Genomic DNA, 16,842 nt, shown 5'->3' with positions numbered 1-16,842 from the left:
GTCTCTGAAAGGGCCTTGCAAACCCTCCAGTAATTGCAAATGTTGTAGTGAGTATCACTGCAGGTGATCGTCTTGTATCAATGAGCAGAGACGCACAAGCGAATTTTCTGTGCATCACTTAAAACTACCACCTCCACTCCTGCCCAAAATGACACCACCACGCCTACCACCAATATTCCTCAGCATCCATTTAGCGACATTTAGCGCCTTCGTTATTCTTCACCGACACCCTCACTATCCTTCCTTGCTTGGGTTGTTCTTCCCATGTGTATCCACCTGGCTTGGTCCTTGTTTCCTATGCCTCCTATGACTTAATCATCACCATCCTCTAAGGAAGCACCATTGCCCTCCCCCAAGGAAACAGAGAGGGGTAGGAACTCTCCTTGAACGGCACAGCTAGGGAGGGGGAGAGGCAAATTGGAACCCAGGCTGGTTGCATCCAGAACGGATGAGCTCCTCCTGTTCTGTGCCCAGGAGAGGCACAGGGAAGAAGAGGTATGTTGCCAGTGATTGAGGAGTCTGCCTTGCTTGTTTATAAACACACCGTGGAGTGTCGGGCAGGGCAAGGTCCTGTCATCACACAACGCCTCCTTCCCCCTCCAGGGGGTGCTCCGCAGACTCGCGTGGAGATCCCTTGGATATTCTTAAAGGACAGATTCTGACCCCATTGGAAGGGGGAAGCCAGAGACTCTGCCTTTCGAACAAATGCCCAGGTAGTGCCAACGCCGCTGGCCCATGAGCAGCATCGGATGGCGAGGTCCTCGGCGCTAGCTCAGGATGAAGGAGGGTTAGTGAGGTGGCTGGCGTCTCAGTCAGGTCCCAGCAGGAAAGAGACGGCGCGTTCAAGGGCTGTCAATGAGACGAATGAGGAGGCTGTTGACAGAGTGGTGGGCAGGCAAAGGAAACAGACCAGGGAGTGGAGACCAGGAAGTAGCCATGGCCGGAAGCCTTCCCTGGGTCCGAGGGGGATGAGAAGGGAGCTCCAGCTACGAGAGAGGGCCCTGTTCCCACCCCAGACTCTGCACCCCGAGAAGGCCAGCCGCCAGACCTGTTTCCTCTCCCCACTGCTCTTCTCATATGGCCGGGGGTGCGTGTGGGTGTGTGATGGGTGGTGCGGGGGTATCCGACCCCAAGCTCTAGCTCTCTGTGTGGGATCTGGGAGCACTTCACATGTCTTGTTTTATACCCTTGGGTCCTAGCTGCACAAGAAAGGCCCCGGCATCATCTTTCTGCAAATGAAACTCACACGTGTCCATAGATTGACTTGTTAACAACTCGGGTAAAACTGTGGTTGGGGAGAGGTAGCTGCACATTCTCACGGAAATGAGCTCTGGCTCCTGGTTTTATAGTAATTCTCACCTTTACTGCAACCATAACCAAGTCTCATGACAAATCCTGGGTGTTTACTCTTCCCAAGGGCCTTGTGCACAAGGGATACTCGAACGTGTTTGATGATTATCATGCAATCCCGTATTTGGCAACAGCACAGGCTGTTGGCATGTGATTAGAGGTTATAGCTGAGGCCAGAGGTCCTTCCTCCTCCAGCAGAAGCGGCGTTAATTTAAAGCTCCTGGAGTTTGGGAAGATGCACAGGAAGTAGCAGGTGGCACGGGATCCCACATAGTCAGCTCCACCAGCCGAACAAACACAGGCCACGTAAGGGCTGGCAGACATCACTGTCAAAATACATCATCGTGACCACTGCAACAGTGAGCTGACAATGTATATGTTAATAAGACCGATGTCCAGGGTTCAGGTCACAAAATTTGGTAGGTTTTATGTAAAAGGATCAAGCCATATGTAATTTCTGCCATCTCCCCGTGCATTGTTGGAAGCCACCTGACTCGGGTCCTCCTGACACGTCTGAGTGGACTTTGCTTAAAGCAGGTTTTAGCTCCAAGAAGCACGAATGTCCAGTCTGTGAGCTGTTCCACAAGTAGCTGTACACGTTCCCCAGCACAACACCCTGCAGTTCTGGTTGTGGAAAGCCTCATCTGACATAAACGTGGCTGTGCTGAGTACTACCTTTGAAGAATAGGACCCAAGCTGCATCTGGGTGGCTAGTGGGATTATAACAATGATTGTAGTATTTAAGACTAGGGGTGCCTGGGTGGCTCACTTGGTTCAACGTCTGACTCTTGACTTCGACTCAAGTCATGATCTCACAGTTCGTGAGTTTGAGCCCCACGTTGGGCTCCATGCTGACAGTGTGGAGCCTGCTTGGGATTCACTCTCCTTCTCTCTCTCTGCCCCTCTGCCGCTCTCTCTCAAAATCAACATTAAAAAAAAATAATATCTGGGGCTCCTGGGTGGCTCAGTCGGCTAAGCGTCCAACTTTGGGTCAGGTCATGGTCTCACGGTTTGTGGGTTTGAGCCCCACGTCGGGTTCTGTGCCGATGGCTCGGAGCCTGGAGCCTACCTGGGATTCTGTGTCTCCCTCTCTCTATGTTCCTCTCCCACTCAGGCTCTGTCTCTCTCTCTCTCTCTCTCTCTCTCTCTCTCTCTCTCTCACTCTCTGTCAAAAATAAATAATCATAAAATTTAAAAATTTTTTTATGTTTATTTACTTATTTTTGAGAAAGGGGAGGGAGCACAGGCAGAGGAGGAACAGATAGGGGACACAGAATCCAAAGCAGGCTCCAAGCTCTGAGCTGTCAGTGCAGAGCCCAACTCGGGCCTTGAACCCATGAACTGTGAGATCATGACTTGAGCCGAAGTCAGACGCTTACCCGACTGAGCCACCCAGAAGCCCCAAAATTAAAGAAAAAAAATTTTTAAATAATATCTAGCATTAGTTGTGTGCTCACTGCATGCAGGCTTTCTTTTCAACACTTAGTGTGTGTTATTTCACTCCACCTTCCAACAGGCACAGGGCGCAGGTGCAGGTAGGAAACTGAGGCACTGAGCTGGGGGAGGATAGCATGCCAGGGTAAGTAGTTGAAACAGGGGAGAGAGCAGAGACAGAGCCTTGCTGTGTCTGTTTTAACTTCTGTTCCAGATTTCTATGGATGAGCTTTCTGCTGACGAGTGGAAACAAATGACATTATTCTGGCAACAAGAATTTCCCAGGTGTCACACACAGTTCGGTCTCAGTCTGTGCACCTGGTTGCAAGCCTTCTGAAACTCCGTGCAGTGGCCTAGACTACATAGTGATACAATACAAATGAGCCACATTCACCATAGACCAAAATTGCTCTGCGTAGTAAAGCATGACTTTAATAAGCTTTAAGTGCTGTACTTGCATGATTTACGATGGACATTTTCTAATAGCGCCATTTCTATAGCTAATTCCCTTGCAAAATTTTTAAAGCCCAATTTTCATCAGAAGAATGATTTTCCTTTTTTGCAAATGGCCTCTGAATGAGAAGAGGCTTTTGTATCAATTATTTGGCACCGGAGGTATAATATTGATCTGCAAAATGAATTTTAGAACGGGATAAGGCAGAAAGACAGAGGAAAAGATTTTAAGTGACTTGCACAGAGGGACCGCGAAAGAGGGTATCTTGGCCACAGCAAGAAAAGAGCCTCCCGTTGTTACTCTAGGCAATCACATCTCACACTGTTTCCACTGCCCATTTATTCAATTTTAACACTAAGGGGCATGTATCTTACCTATTGAGATAAGGCCTGTGATAGTGGAAGTGAATAGGGAGATGTTGCTTCAAAAAAGCAACATCGTTTGAACCGCCATAGACCGTGTGTATTTTATCAGGACATTTAACAAAGCCGAAGGGAAAAGCCGATGTCTCGTACAAGAGGCAGAGGCCTCCCCCAGCGTGGCTGGGACGTGACTGAGTAACAAGAGGGGTGGGAGAGCCACCAAAGAGAATGAACGCCCTCCCAGACTCCCTGGGCAGCAAGAGAGAACTTCTCCAACCTTCCAAAAGCATATTGGTGCGCTCTCCACGCTACTATCAATGCGGTAGAATCCCCGAAATCAAATTCCAAACAGTTGGACTAAAGAGAAGATACCAACAGTCATGAGAACCCACAATGGTGATTTCCAGGATGCTTTTGGCCTTTCAGGTGACTTCTTTTCCCCAGTTCTGCCCCATACCATGCATATTACATACACTACCTGAAAAAAATGCATTGATTTTGAGGTCAGCCACCAAGAAATCAATTCCCGCTAGACAAGACACAGACAAATGCGTGTTACAGAGTGGGAGCAGCGGGAACTTGAAGAGGGTCTCGACCTGGCCCTTCCCCTTCCCCCACCAGCCTTGGGATCTTCTACCTCCCACTGACACCCCCTGGGCTCGTTTCCAGTCTTTAAAATAATTGTGTCAAACGTCTGCTCCACTGGCCTCAGGCCCGGTCTATCTACCACAGGTTGTATCCAATGAGTTCATGACACAAACGCGTTCTGCATATGGTAAACCCACCTAAAAATCCTGTCTCCCAGATAGGCTATATGTCAGAGCCCCTCGTGGTTCACCTAGGGTCACTCGACTAGGCCAAGAGAATGGGTAGCCGTGCATCTTGCATATGAGAAGGACACGGATTTTTAGGGGCCTGAGCGTGGACAGTTACGGGTTGAAACGTGTCCCGCAAAACTCATCAGTGATGGAAATGGGGGCCGAAGGACCAATACTGTGAAAAAGGCAGAGTTGAACACAGAGTGGGGCAGGAGACAAAGCCTGGCACACAGACAGCGGCTGGTGCTCAGAGAGAGGCCCAAGCTCTACAGCTGGCCCGGGATAGGCCAGGTGACCCTACACATGGATGGTGACGTGTGATGCCTGCCCGGTGTCACCCTAGCCTGGCTTGGGGCTGGAACAGTATCCAAGAAGACCACTCAAAGACAGACCCTTGATCCCTAATTGTAATAGTCCATTGGCAAAGCTCCTTTGGTTTCTATCAGAAAGCAGGCCCATGGGGATGGACGGGGGAAGGCTGCAGAGTGCCCAAAAATGACAGCACAGAAGCATCCTCACCAAATCCTCAGAAGGGCCCATGATCCACACACTGCTCTTGTCATGACTCTCACATAAGATTTTCTGTGCCTGGCATATTGTTGCTTCCAACAGACTTCTCATTAAATGGGTGAGTTTATCCAGATTTATCATTTCGACCACATATATCAGGTCTGAATTGGTTTGTCTAAGGCCATGGGGCCTCACGGGGTAGAATCTCCCCCAATTCATACCCGAGAATGGATGCCGGTGCCAGGCGGAATGGGCCAGGCCTGAGCAGGGAGGAGACCCACGGCATGGCCAGGCAGAGTGATGAAGGGCCAGGACCCCCTGCGGGCCCTGAGAGGCAGTCCAGCCTGGTGGGTACACTACAGATCCCAGATCCCAGGCATATGGTTGGTGGCCAGTGAGGTAACCATCTCAGTGGGTGATGGACCCTAAGAAGGGAGGTCTTCAGAGCATCTGGCAGCAGGTAGCAAGATGCTGGCAACCACAGCTGCCAATGTCAGGGGCAGCTGACAAAGATAAGATGGCACTGGAAGAACAGAGATCTTACAGATTACAAGGAAGGACTCAAAGACAGGAATCCAAAAAAAAAAAAAAGCCAAGAAAGCCAAGGACCCCCATACAGGGCTCTGGAACAAGGAGAATTCCAGATAGGCCTCTGGAGGCTGAACTCCAGATCATAGGACTCCAGAATACAGAGCTCAGGTACCCCTGCCCATAGTCAGGCTGGCCACGGAGACAGAAACACATGGGACTGGGCCGGCGGGTGGCGGGTAGATGGGAGTAGCTCCCAGTAGTGAAAAGTAAGGGATTTCTTGCAAATATACCCAGACCTGACAGGTAAAACCCACAGCTTCAGGGTTACTTTTTAAAATAAATAAATAAATAACACAAAGCCGCGGTGGTTTTAAAAAATCAGATAATGAAGAGAACACAAAGAAGAAACTTAACCTATGTTTCTTTCCTTAAAAGAAATCTATCATTAACACCCTGATATGTAAACCTCCATATTATTCCTACACATATGCACACAGATATTCGTGGGGTTTAACGAACATACGCATATAAAATCTGTCCCAAAGAGGTACTTACACTAACAGACTATTTGATCAGCAGCTTCATTTTTTATGTGATGACATGTGATGCATATTTCCCATGTCAATAAGTACAAATCAATACCATCATTTTAAGTGACTGGTTTAGTATTTATTTTGCATTCCTACCAAAGTGTGGTTTACAAACCTCCCATAGCTAGACATGAATGTTCTCCTCCTTTTACCTGTATGGTGCTGCAGTGAATATCTTTGCATGTTACTCTTTAACCTAAGCTCCTAAAAGTGAAATCATCACATCCAAGCCCGTCTGAGGTTGTTACCAATTGCCAAGCTGAGCTGGGTGCTGCAGCTTTCACCTCATGAATATTCACGTGAGACGTCCCCTCATGAATATTCACGTGAGACGTCCCCTATCCCAACAGCTCGGAGACTTCAAGGGCATCTATCACCAGAAAGTTCACTGGTTTAGACCATCCATAAGGTCTAAGAGGTGACTAGAGGCCACTAGTCACCTCTGACCCCCCGATCCCCCTGGAAAATCCCCATAAGACAGATTTACAAACCATCAGAGCACAGACCTCAGGAAACATGCCGGTAATATCTTGAGAAAGTGTACGTGTATGTACTCACAGAGTTAACAATTCCTTTCTGAGTCTCAGTTCCATCTTAAAATCTTTTCTTGTTAGTCACACTTCATTTGAACTGTTTCTCACAATTCATATCGATGAACCACTAAAAAATGCTAAAAACATACAAAAATGCTTGATAAGAAACATTGATGTGGCCTTCAACATTTCACTGAATTTAGGCAAAATGAACCGTCCCAGCCTTGTGCAAACATAGGCGTTGAATCACGGCTATAAGAGGAGAAGCCGTGTGGCCACGTTGTATTTAGATTAGCACCACTGCACGCATCACACGCAGACATGACCCATAGTCAAGGGCAGTATCACCCAGCACATCAACACAATTATTGGGGGACAGCCTTCTCCTTACAGCGATATCTAACCGATTTGGATTTTAGAGAAGAGAAGACGGCGCTTGAGGAAAAACAAACACAACAGATTCACTTAGACTTTCCAAAAGGATATGTCATCAAGTCCCAAAGACTGTGTGTTCCCGATAAGGATGTTTTTATACAAAGGAGCTGTTGGGTGAGAACTGGGAGAGAGGGAGAGATGAGTGCAGACCAGGAAGTCCTGGAGCTCCCCCATAGTTCTGGTGGCACCCCTTCTACAGCAAGCTTTCACAAACCCACTGGGGGGATAACTGAGATAAGCCTAGCTCGTAACACTTTCAGGACAAAGAATTCAACCAGGATCTCTCAGTCAGTGACATCGAAGGTTAAGTGTGCTGGGGGGAGAGGGTTCTTTGATTAAATAACTAAGGAAAGACCTCATTCAATATCTCCCTCTGTCGTGAATATTCACAATGCACGTTACCATTTTTAAAGCCCGTAAGAAGTCCTTTGGTTTAAAAAACCATCTTTAACTGTGTTTACCCCATAATTCTTCAAAAATCCCTTTTCTTTTCTGAATGAACATCTATCACAGTCCCATAGAATACCAATGCCTCACAAGCCATACGCGTATCTAAATCATACATCTGAGCCCACGGGGCGCAAAGCAACCCGCTGTAACTACAGATGCAACAGCAAACTGGCTCTCCGTTAAAAAAAGAAAGACGAGACAAGACAAGAAAAGCCTGATTTGCAATGTTTGCCAATTTCCATGGTGTAACTGCACCCACGGTGGCTGATTTGAAGAAAGGCTGTGTTTAACCACCACGGGAGACTTCAAGGAGTTGGTCTAGGCTATTTCTTGAAAGTTCAAGGTATTTCTGCCTTCTAAACAGCAAGCCAAACTATGAAACATGATCGTAAGGTAAACAAAAAGCATCTGTCAACCATTACACAGTGAACGCAGTTCTTGTGAAAAAAAAAAACAAAAAAAAAAAACCAAAACAAAACAAAAAACAAGATCAGATTAAATCTTTGTGAAATGGCAAAGGAATTAATTTTCCCCTGAAAACACCCTGTGCTGGTCTGGTGGACGTCTCTACAGAAAGAGGCAAGAGAACCAGAAGCAAGGCAACAAAAATAACCCAAAAGATTAGAAGTGTATCCATGTGAAAATAGTTTGGAAATACAAAGAGTGACAAATGAGCCAACGGAAGCCAAAAAGGCAGTAAGCAGTAAAAAAAAAAAAAAAAAAAAAAAATTAAACTAGCATTGTTGATCATTTCTGTATGCTGGATGGAGATCAACTTCAACAAAAGTGACTCAAATCTAGCTGTGGGGTTTTGTTTTGTTTTGTTTTGTTTTGTTTTGTTTTGTTTTGTTTTGTTAGGGATGAGTATACAAGGGAAAGAAGGGCATTTCAGACAGAACCGAGGAAAATCTCAGAGGTATGAAAGAACCTGGTTCATAGTGATTTACAGAAAACATCTCTTTCTATTAAATTGCTGACGTAACAGACTTGAGCTCACAGCCTCGGAGCGGCCACCACCATTCACTTGGAATGATTAACAAAGATGACGCCAGCACCCCTCCAGATGGTGGAAACCACACCACAAAAACTGACAGTGTTGAGCATCCATCCAAAGAGCTCCCAAGTTCGGGAGTGCTTCTCGGGAAGGACAGCCTGTAGGAGGGGCACGGAGAGGAAACGGTTGATGACTCTTGGCCAGTGTGAACAGAGAGGTATCAGATAGTTTCCAGAAAGAGAGATGCTACAGTTCTGCCCCAAATTCAGGCCGTCCCCTTGTTTAGCTCTGAGGCAGGAGCTCAGCACCACGGGGCAGCCTGCCATCCCCGCCCTTCCTCCCCCTCCCTTCACCTGCAGCACAGATAGGGCGACATCGAACAGATGGAAACCAACCTTTCCACTGACAAGGCGCATATCTGAAAGCAAGCGTGCCTTGGATGTTCCCAAAAAGACCCACTGGTGAGGACCGTCAACATCTTGTCAACTTGCCAGGCCTGGGAAACTTCTACTCGTGGCGTGAGAAATTTAAAAATTAACACTCCTTCTTTCAGCCCTCGCTTGCCAGTTTCAAACTTTGGGGTCCTGTACTCAGAGAAACTGAACTTCTAAAAATACATTGCGTAGCGATGCCCCCCCCACCAACAGATATGAAATCGTGATGCAGTTTGGGAGCAATCAAACAGTATGGCCTTCCTATTAAAAGGACAAAAATATTCTGGACCCGTGCTATTTTTAATCAGGAATGGGAGATCCGACTTAACAGACCTGCCCAATGAGATTCTCACATTGACATGGTTTCACGGGTCACGCAGCACTCAGCTTCACGGAGCCTCCAGAGACACGGCCACTTACTACACAAGATGTTCATGCACCACAATTAGAATTAAATGAGCATATGGCAGAAGAAATCTGCTTGCAGGGGGAAAAAAATGAAAAGTAATATCACAGGGAAAATGGCGCAAATTAGGGAGAGCCATTAGAGGGGCTGTGGACAGAGCGATGCCACCTGAGGATCAGGAGCCGGGAGCCACAGAAAGGTGGGCAAGCCCGGGAAGGAAGCCACACATAGGAAGTTCAGATCACGCTTGGCATCTGCCTGCGACGTGAAACCCAACTGTCCTGTCCCTGCCGCTGTCCATGACTCTTGCAACGTTTTAGCCAACAAGGCTCCTTGCTTGGAAGAATTAATTCTTTTAAGTAGGATTGAAAGATAACTCGCAGTTTAAGTTTTCACTGAACTTATGTTTCAGAGAAGCTTTCCGTGAATGCTTCTCCATCGTTACTTCCAAGTGGCTCAAAGATGCTCCCTATAAGCAGACAGGATGGTCATCTCATGGGCCCTCATGCATTAAATGGCTAATGGCTTCACAAGAGATGCTTCTTATTCCTTGAGTCACCTTGTAGCCATCAAACCACCCAGAAAACTCTCTGATCTCCGTTGCTCGTAAACTTTGGCCCCAGCTGGACACTCCGCTGGCCTGTGACATCTGCATGCAGGCATTCTGGCTCTCGCTGAGGAGACCTAGTCACTACACCTGAGCCTCCGGGGGTCCAGTTTTCTTGCGCAAAGAAAACCTGTTTGGTTGTGCCGATTGCCATTCAAGTCCTTGACTGTGACCTCACAGACCACGTCACCACCACAAGTGGGGTGGAACTCAACACACACCCGGTGTCCTTCCCTGAAAAATACTCGTGGGAACTACTCTCCAATTAACCATGTGTCCCCAACATCTTGCAGCCCCCTCTCACTTTGAATCTTTGCTGGCCTGGCGTCACCGATAAAATGTGGCTGTAGCCTGGCTGCGTGACTTCTGAGGCTGGCGTGCAAATTTCTGCCTTGGTCTCCTGAAAGGCTCGTGATGGAGAAAGCCATGTTCAAGGAAGCCCCAACTAGCGTGTGGAGAAGCAGCCCGGAGAGGAAGAGCCAGGCACCCGCAGCGGTCTCAGCCAGCGAGCTGGGTGCCAGACGTGAGCGAAGAAGCCGTCTGCAGCCCCACCTGGTCAGGCTTCCAGATAAATTCCAGTTCGGGTCATCATCTGACTGTGAGACCCTGGGGAGAAGTGCCCAGCTGAGCTGTGAGACACAGCCATGTATTGTTGTTGTTTTAAGCCAGTAACTTGTGCAGAGAGATGAGCAGGACTCATGCTCCACTCACATTTCAAGTCCAAGATTTGAAACACTACCTAGGATTCCAGAGACAAGCGTATTTGCTCACTGAATAGAGACTGTCCTTCAATGAAGGTGGATGTAGAAGCAGGAGGTAGTGCCATGTCGCAAGGGACGGGTGGTGCGGGGAAAATGTACCGTCATTACCCAAGTGACTAGACAAAACACCCATGACCACAGCTCTCCTCCACCTTCCTAACTTTGCACAAGTTTCCCTTTGCCCAGAATACTTTCCTCTAAATGCCTGCCAGAAAACTCCTTATTCATCATTTAAGTTGCAACGTTCATGCCCCCTCCTCCAAGAAGCCTTTCTGGCCCTTTCAGATCACCTATACTCTCCGAGCTCCATTAGACGGCCACTTCAGCTCCCATCCAGCAGAGCCCCCAAGGGCATGGCGGTCTCTGGATTAGGTAGCTGGGCTGCTATAACAAAGCACCAAAGACTTGGGGCTTACATAACAGATATGTCTTCTCTCACAGTTCTGGAGACAGGAAGTCGGAGACCCAGCTCTCTGCAGAGCCATGAGGGAGACTCTGATCCAGCCTCTCTGCTTGGCTTGTGGATGGCTGCGTTCTCCGCGTGTCTTCCCTCTCTGTGAGCCTCTGTCCCAATTTTCTCTTCTTGGGAGGACACCAGTCAGATTGCACTAGGGGCCCACCTTAATGACCTCCCTTTAACCTGATCACTTTTTAAGGCCCTATATCCAAATACGGCCACATTCTGAGAGGCTGGGCGTTAAGATTTCAACAGAAGAATTTTTCTGAAAGGAGGGGACACAGTTCTACCCCTAACAGTATCTGATTATTCCTGTGTTTCCAGCTCTCAGCAAGTAGCTCTAGAAAGGGAGAGAAAAGTGAGGGAAGGACACAGAGAGAGAAAGTTGGGGAAGAAGGGTGGGGATAGGTATGGTGACGTAGTACAGAAACCACCCCTCAGGGTGTCCTGTGACTTCGAAAAGGTGAACCCTAGTGTTCTCCAAATCTGGAGGAACAGGAGAAACGAGATAATAAACAGCATCAAGAAGGCCAGTGGACAAGTGGCGGGTAAAAATAGGCAGGCCGGGTATGAAAAATGTTCAAAGACTAAATCATGAGTAGGAGAAGAAGAGAGGAGAGATGCTAAGAAAAGAAAGAAGTTTGTAGTAACACTTACTACAAGGATCACTTAAACTGCTGGCAGAGGAATAGACAAATTCTAATGCTCCTGGTATGATTACCAGACAAGAAAGCAGAAGAAATGGGCGACAAGAAATAGAAAGGAAATGAGCGAAGGAGCATTTGATTCAACATAACCAAATTTTCTACCAGCACCAAAATGGAAACATATCTGTGCAAACACGAACAATTACATGCACGTGTCATCCCAGCCCAAGTGCATGGGGATACACGTAGGCTCACTGCATGTAATCGGAAATAATGTCGAGAAATAGTCTTAAATCACTTTCCCTAAGTATCCATAAAGAACTCAAACATTTAAAAGTGTGATGAACCAGACAGCAAAAACAACAACAACAAACCAGCTTCACCTCTGGCTTTAACTCTATCCGAGAAGATAAATCATTTGAGCCATCACTACGTAAGTAGAAGGTATTTTATAAACATAGCACCAAATAAATGTCTTGATGTCTAAATTTTCCTTCCAAATTGTTAAAAAAAAAACGTGTTAGGAAAACATTCCTACACGAAGATATAGTTTATACACTTCTGCAAAGGGCACCGGAGCAACATAGATGTTAGCAATAGTGACACAGCTGTGTCGAAGCCAGTCCGTAACATGTGGCCCGGCCTCTTTGTAAACAATATATTTCGCAATGAAGTCCTACAGTCCACTTAGGAAAGATCATTCTATACTCAGCAGTAGCACATGTATAAAGCATTTGAAAGTTTTCAGCACCGAAATAGACTCCTCCACTTACCCCAGTGCTGAGGCATCAGGCTCGTGATAGAATGCAGGGTGTGTGTAGAATATTCTGTGTTAAGTGGGGGCCAAAAGTCAAGGGAGGTGAGGAGTGGGGACAAGACAGCAAGCGGGCATAGAAATTCCCGGCTGCTTGTTATGAAAGTGCCGTCTGTTCACCTGCTACGTCCACACCGACCTGCGTGGCCTGGCATTTGCCCCTGTAAACCAGCATTGTCTGAGCAGTGGGCAGCTGGAAGCTTCTGCTCATCTCTTCTTGTCAGGGATGAATCAATCATCTCGGAAGATGTCAGCATCTGCCCAAACCATTTTATATTCGGATAAATGGCAGATGGCGGTGTTTTTATATTTAATCAGTTCCACCAAATGCAGTTTCACCTCTTAGGAAACGAAACCATCTGCAGCTTGTAGGTGCACGGATCTCACTAAACACAGGCTATTGAACCTTTTCTCTGAAAGGTAAAGCCATACGCGCTAACACTGGTTGACACGAAGCACAATGAGCCCAGAAATCCTTTAAAATAAAGCCTCGTGTTTTTAATAAATACTTGCATTTAATAACGCTCAATATTTACGGCTGGCATGCCCTTCACGTGAGGTTTGCGGCAGAGGTCTTTGTTTCCCTACTTAGTGTAGCTTCCAACCGCGTCTGGAAGCCTCTTGTTTTAAACTGCCTGAAAATACTCCCACGACGGGAACAGCCCTTCTCTCTGCCTCTGAATCGTCTTTGCACGCGTTTTATCTTCACGTTGACGTGAGTTCTTTCAGAGTAGGTGAGCTCTGGCTGCCAGAGGAGTCAACTTGATGCACACACTCACGCCCGCTCACGCTCACCCACAGACCCGCTCACGCCCACCGTGCCAGCCACGTTAACACGTGCATTTCTGTGTCACCACCAGGGTGGGGTCTGACCAGATGCAAAAACTGGAATGTTTATTTCAAAACGCTGGCAGATGGAACCCCGACTTTTTTTGGCCACAGAAGACAATGAGCAATCTCACCACCCACAGTGGGTTTTACCCTTCATTCCTTCTAGAGTTGGAGGCAAGGGTCAGCCTAACAGGGGTCCAGAGAGCGAGCTCTGTTCCATGGTAAGTGGGTCATGGCTGGGGCACTGTGTCCCCAGGGTGACGAGACTGCAGGTATAGAGGGTCCCACCAGGAGCCCTGGAGAGCATGTGTAAGTATTTTAATTTTTGGCTCCAACCTCTCAAAGTCCAAATTCCTCATGCAAAGACACCCTCAGCCTCCTCTAGGGTCACCTCCTCCATGGGTCCCCTCTTCTCTCTGTTCCTGGCAACTGAATGTCAGAACTACTTATTTACCACCGGCCACCCCTACATCCCACGTTCTGTTCTAGCTCATCTCTGTACCTACCTAGTTCAACTTCTTATGTTAGCTTAGCGGAGAGCCAGAAGTTCAATAAAAGTCTGCTGAATAAATGAGCGGGCGAATGAATGAACCACAGGCATTCGCTATATTGAAATGCTGTATCTGAAGGCAGTGGGAAATGACGGGGTTTATCCTTTTTCCTCCAAAGCAACAGAAGAGAAACAAAGTTAATAGAAAGAGAAGGATGAGAGAAACACCAAAGGAGGGTTAGGGTTAAAGTGGCATTTAGTACCTAGAAGTCAAATAAAATGAAGACCTCTGTGATAGAAGTAGAATACAGTGTAGTTTGAGATTTTTTCTGTTTTTTTAGAATGCAATTGTAATGAAGCAGCTTCCCACGACTGATAACCAACTTGGACCTCCAGTAGGTGTCTCAAATGCAACATGGTCACAATACTCTCTTCAGCGGCCCCACCCCCTTCCCCCTTCCCTGTAAGCCAGCCGCCACCTCCCCGTCACATCATCTAGCAGCTTAGCCAGAAACTTAGAAGCCGTGGGTCCAATGAGTGGGAGCTCCAGAACAGCGCTGTCCAGCTGCCCATGTTCCCCGCATGGCTCCACGTCCACTCCTCATGGCCATTGGGCATCGGTGCTAGCCTAAGTGACTGCCACACTTCTGTCCGGCCTCCCCACTTCCTCTCACCTCACTCAGAGCGGGCTCCACCCAGGCATCCAATGTAATCTTTGCAAAGCCTATGGTGGGATCTCGTCACTCCCCAGCTTAGAACCTTATAGCAATTTCCTGACGTATTCATAATAAAGTCCAAATCAGTGGGCCCACCAACCCTTGCGTAATACAGCTCCTCCTGGTCACGTGACTTGTCTTTGTGTGTCGTCTGAAAGTGCCAGCCACACTGGCCTTCTGTCCCTGGCGCGGACCAATCTCATTCCAGCCCCGGGACTTGTGTGCATCTCTCCCCGCCACGCGGCTGCTCTCCCGCTGTCCTCACGCGGCTGCGTCTCCTCCCCATTCATGTCTCAGCTCCAGAGCCATCTCCTCCTCAAACTAGAGCCACCCCCCTTCACATTTGACATCTTCTCTATACTACTTATCACTGCCTGAAATGACCTCACCTGTTTGACCATGCGTCTCACGCCACTAGAAACAGATGGGGTCCCCCCTCTTATCCTTGCTAGGTCTCCAATGCCTAGACTTGCAGTAGGCCTTCTAAATACCATCAACAGAGTGACGGGCTCTTCCAACATAAGCATGATTTCAGCTCTCTGCAGATGAATGGCTTAAATAAAAGTCTTTAAATCCTTTGGGAGGTTCCCACTTCGGATTCCCCTGGTAGATGTTATTTTTATCTGTCTCATCATCGCCCTTGCGTTAAAAATGGTATCTAATTCAAGACTGTAAGCTAGTTCACCTGATATTTGCCTAACTAGTGTCTCTTTTTCGATTTTCTAGAGGTCATTGGCCTTTAAATGTTGTCCAGTCATTAGACAAACAACTGCTAAGGAACTGAGCTCTACCAGGCACCATGCAAGGCGTATGTGGACAGACTGAGCCCTCAGGCGGCCGAGTGTGGTGAGAAAGACAAGCTCGCCTGAGGAGAAATTGGAAAACCTCCCCAGAAGTAGCATTTGAAGCACATTAAGGGCATCAGGGCATTTCAGAAAGGGGACACGGCACGTGGCCGCATGTGGAGACGCGAAATTGTTCAAGCAACAGGTCAACATGCCTGGAACCGAACACTCATGGACATGTGTAACCACATCCTAGTTTCTAAAACGAGTGCCCCCACCTGTCCCCCTGGAAGAATTCTACATTTGGACCCAGTCAGACCGGCCAGAAGGCCTCAACATCACAACTTGTGTTTCCTATCAATAGACCCTTCCACATGCAGTCTGTTTCTGTAGTTCAGAAAATAATCCCTTGTGCCATTCATAGATATTTATAGAGAAATCGAGACATGAAATCTCATTTAGAATACAGTATCTCTGTTCTTTGAGCATCTGACTCTTGCTTTTGGCTCAGGTCACGATCTCATGGTTCATGAGTTCGAGGTTTGTGTTGGGTCCTGTGCTGACAGCACAGAGTCTGTTTGGGATTCTCTTTCTCACTCTCTCTCTGCCCCTCCCCTGCTGTGTGCATTCACTTCCTCTCTCTCTCTCTCTCAAAATAAATCAATAAACTTAAAAAAAAAAGAAAAGAAAAGGTAAGATAATGCCTATCTTGAGGGGGAAAACTTCATTGCCCTGAGAAACTGATATGCTCTCCAAGGTCACAAAACGTCTCTTTGTCCTGATGCTGAGAACCTCAGGACCAAATGTGATCTCAAATCATGGTCACTCTTATTATTTTATGTCTCAGTGTTCCACCCGTCCACTCACTTCTTTGCTGCCTTAAATTTTAATTTATCTCTGTTAAATGTATTGAGCCGTTGCTGTTACTGTTTTGGTTTCCTGGTTGCTTAGTCATTTGAGTGTGCGTATGTAGTGTGTGTGTGTGTGTGCGTGTGCGCGCGCTCAGGGCAAGTTCTCTTGCTCTGGGTACATTTTAACACAGGGGTAGAGAGGAGTTAAATTTTCTCTGTTTTTTTTTTTAATGTTTTTTAAAGTTTATTTTTTGAGAGAGAGATAGACAGAGACAGAGTGCACACTGGGGAGGGGCAAAGAGAGTGGGAGACACAGATTCCAAAGCAGGCTCCAGGCTCTGAGCTGTCAGCACAGAGCCCGACACGGGGCTCGAACTCACGAACTGTGAGATCGTGACCTGAGTCAAAGTCAGATGCTTAAGCCACTGAGCCACCCAGGTGTCCCTGCTCTGTTCTGGTGAAGGCAGTGGAAGAGCCCCCTTCCCACAGTGGGAGTCTGTCCTGACTGCTGGGCGGGTGCCCCAGGATTTGCAGGGCGATCTGTTGCACCTACCAATGACAAGAGAAACCAGTCAGCGATTA

This window comes from Acinonyx jubatus, chromosome A3 (assembly GCF_027475565.1).
Source record: "Acinonyx jubatus isolate Ajub_Pintada_27869175 chromosome A3, VMU_Ajub_asm_v1.0, whole genome shotgun sequence".
Taxonomy (NCBI): domain Eukaryota; kingdom Metazoa; phylum Chordata; class Mammalia; order Carnivora; family Felidae; genus Acinonyx; species Acinonyx jubatus.
Note: the sequence above shows the minus strand (reverse complement) of the source record.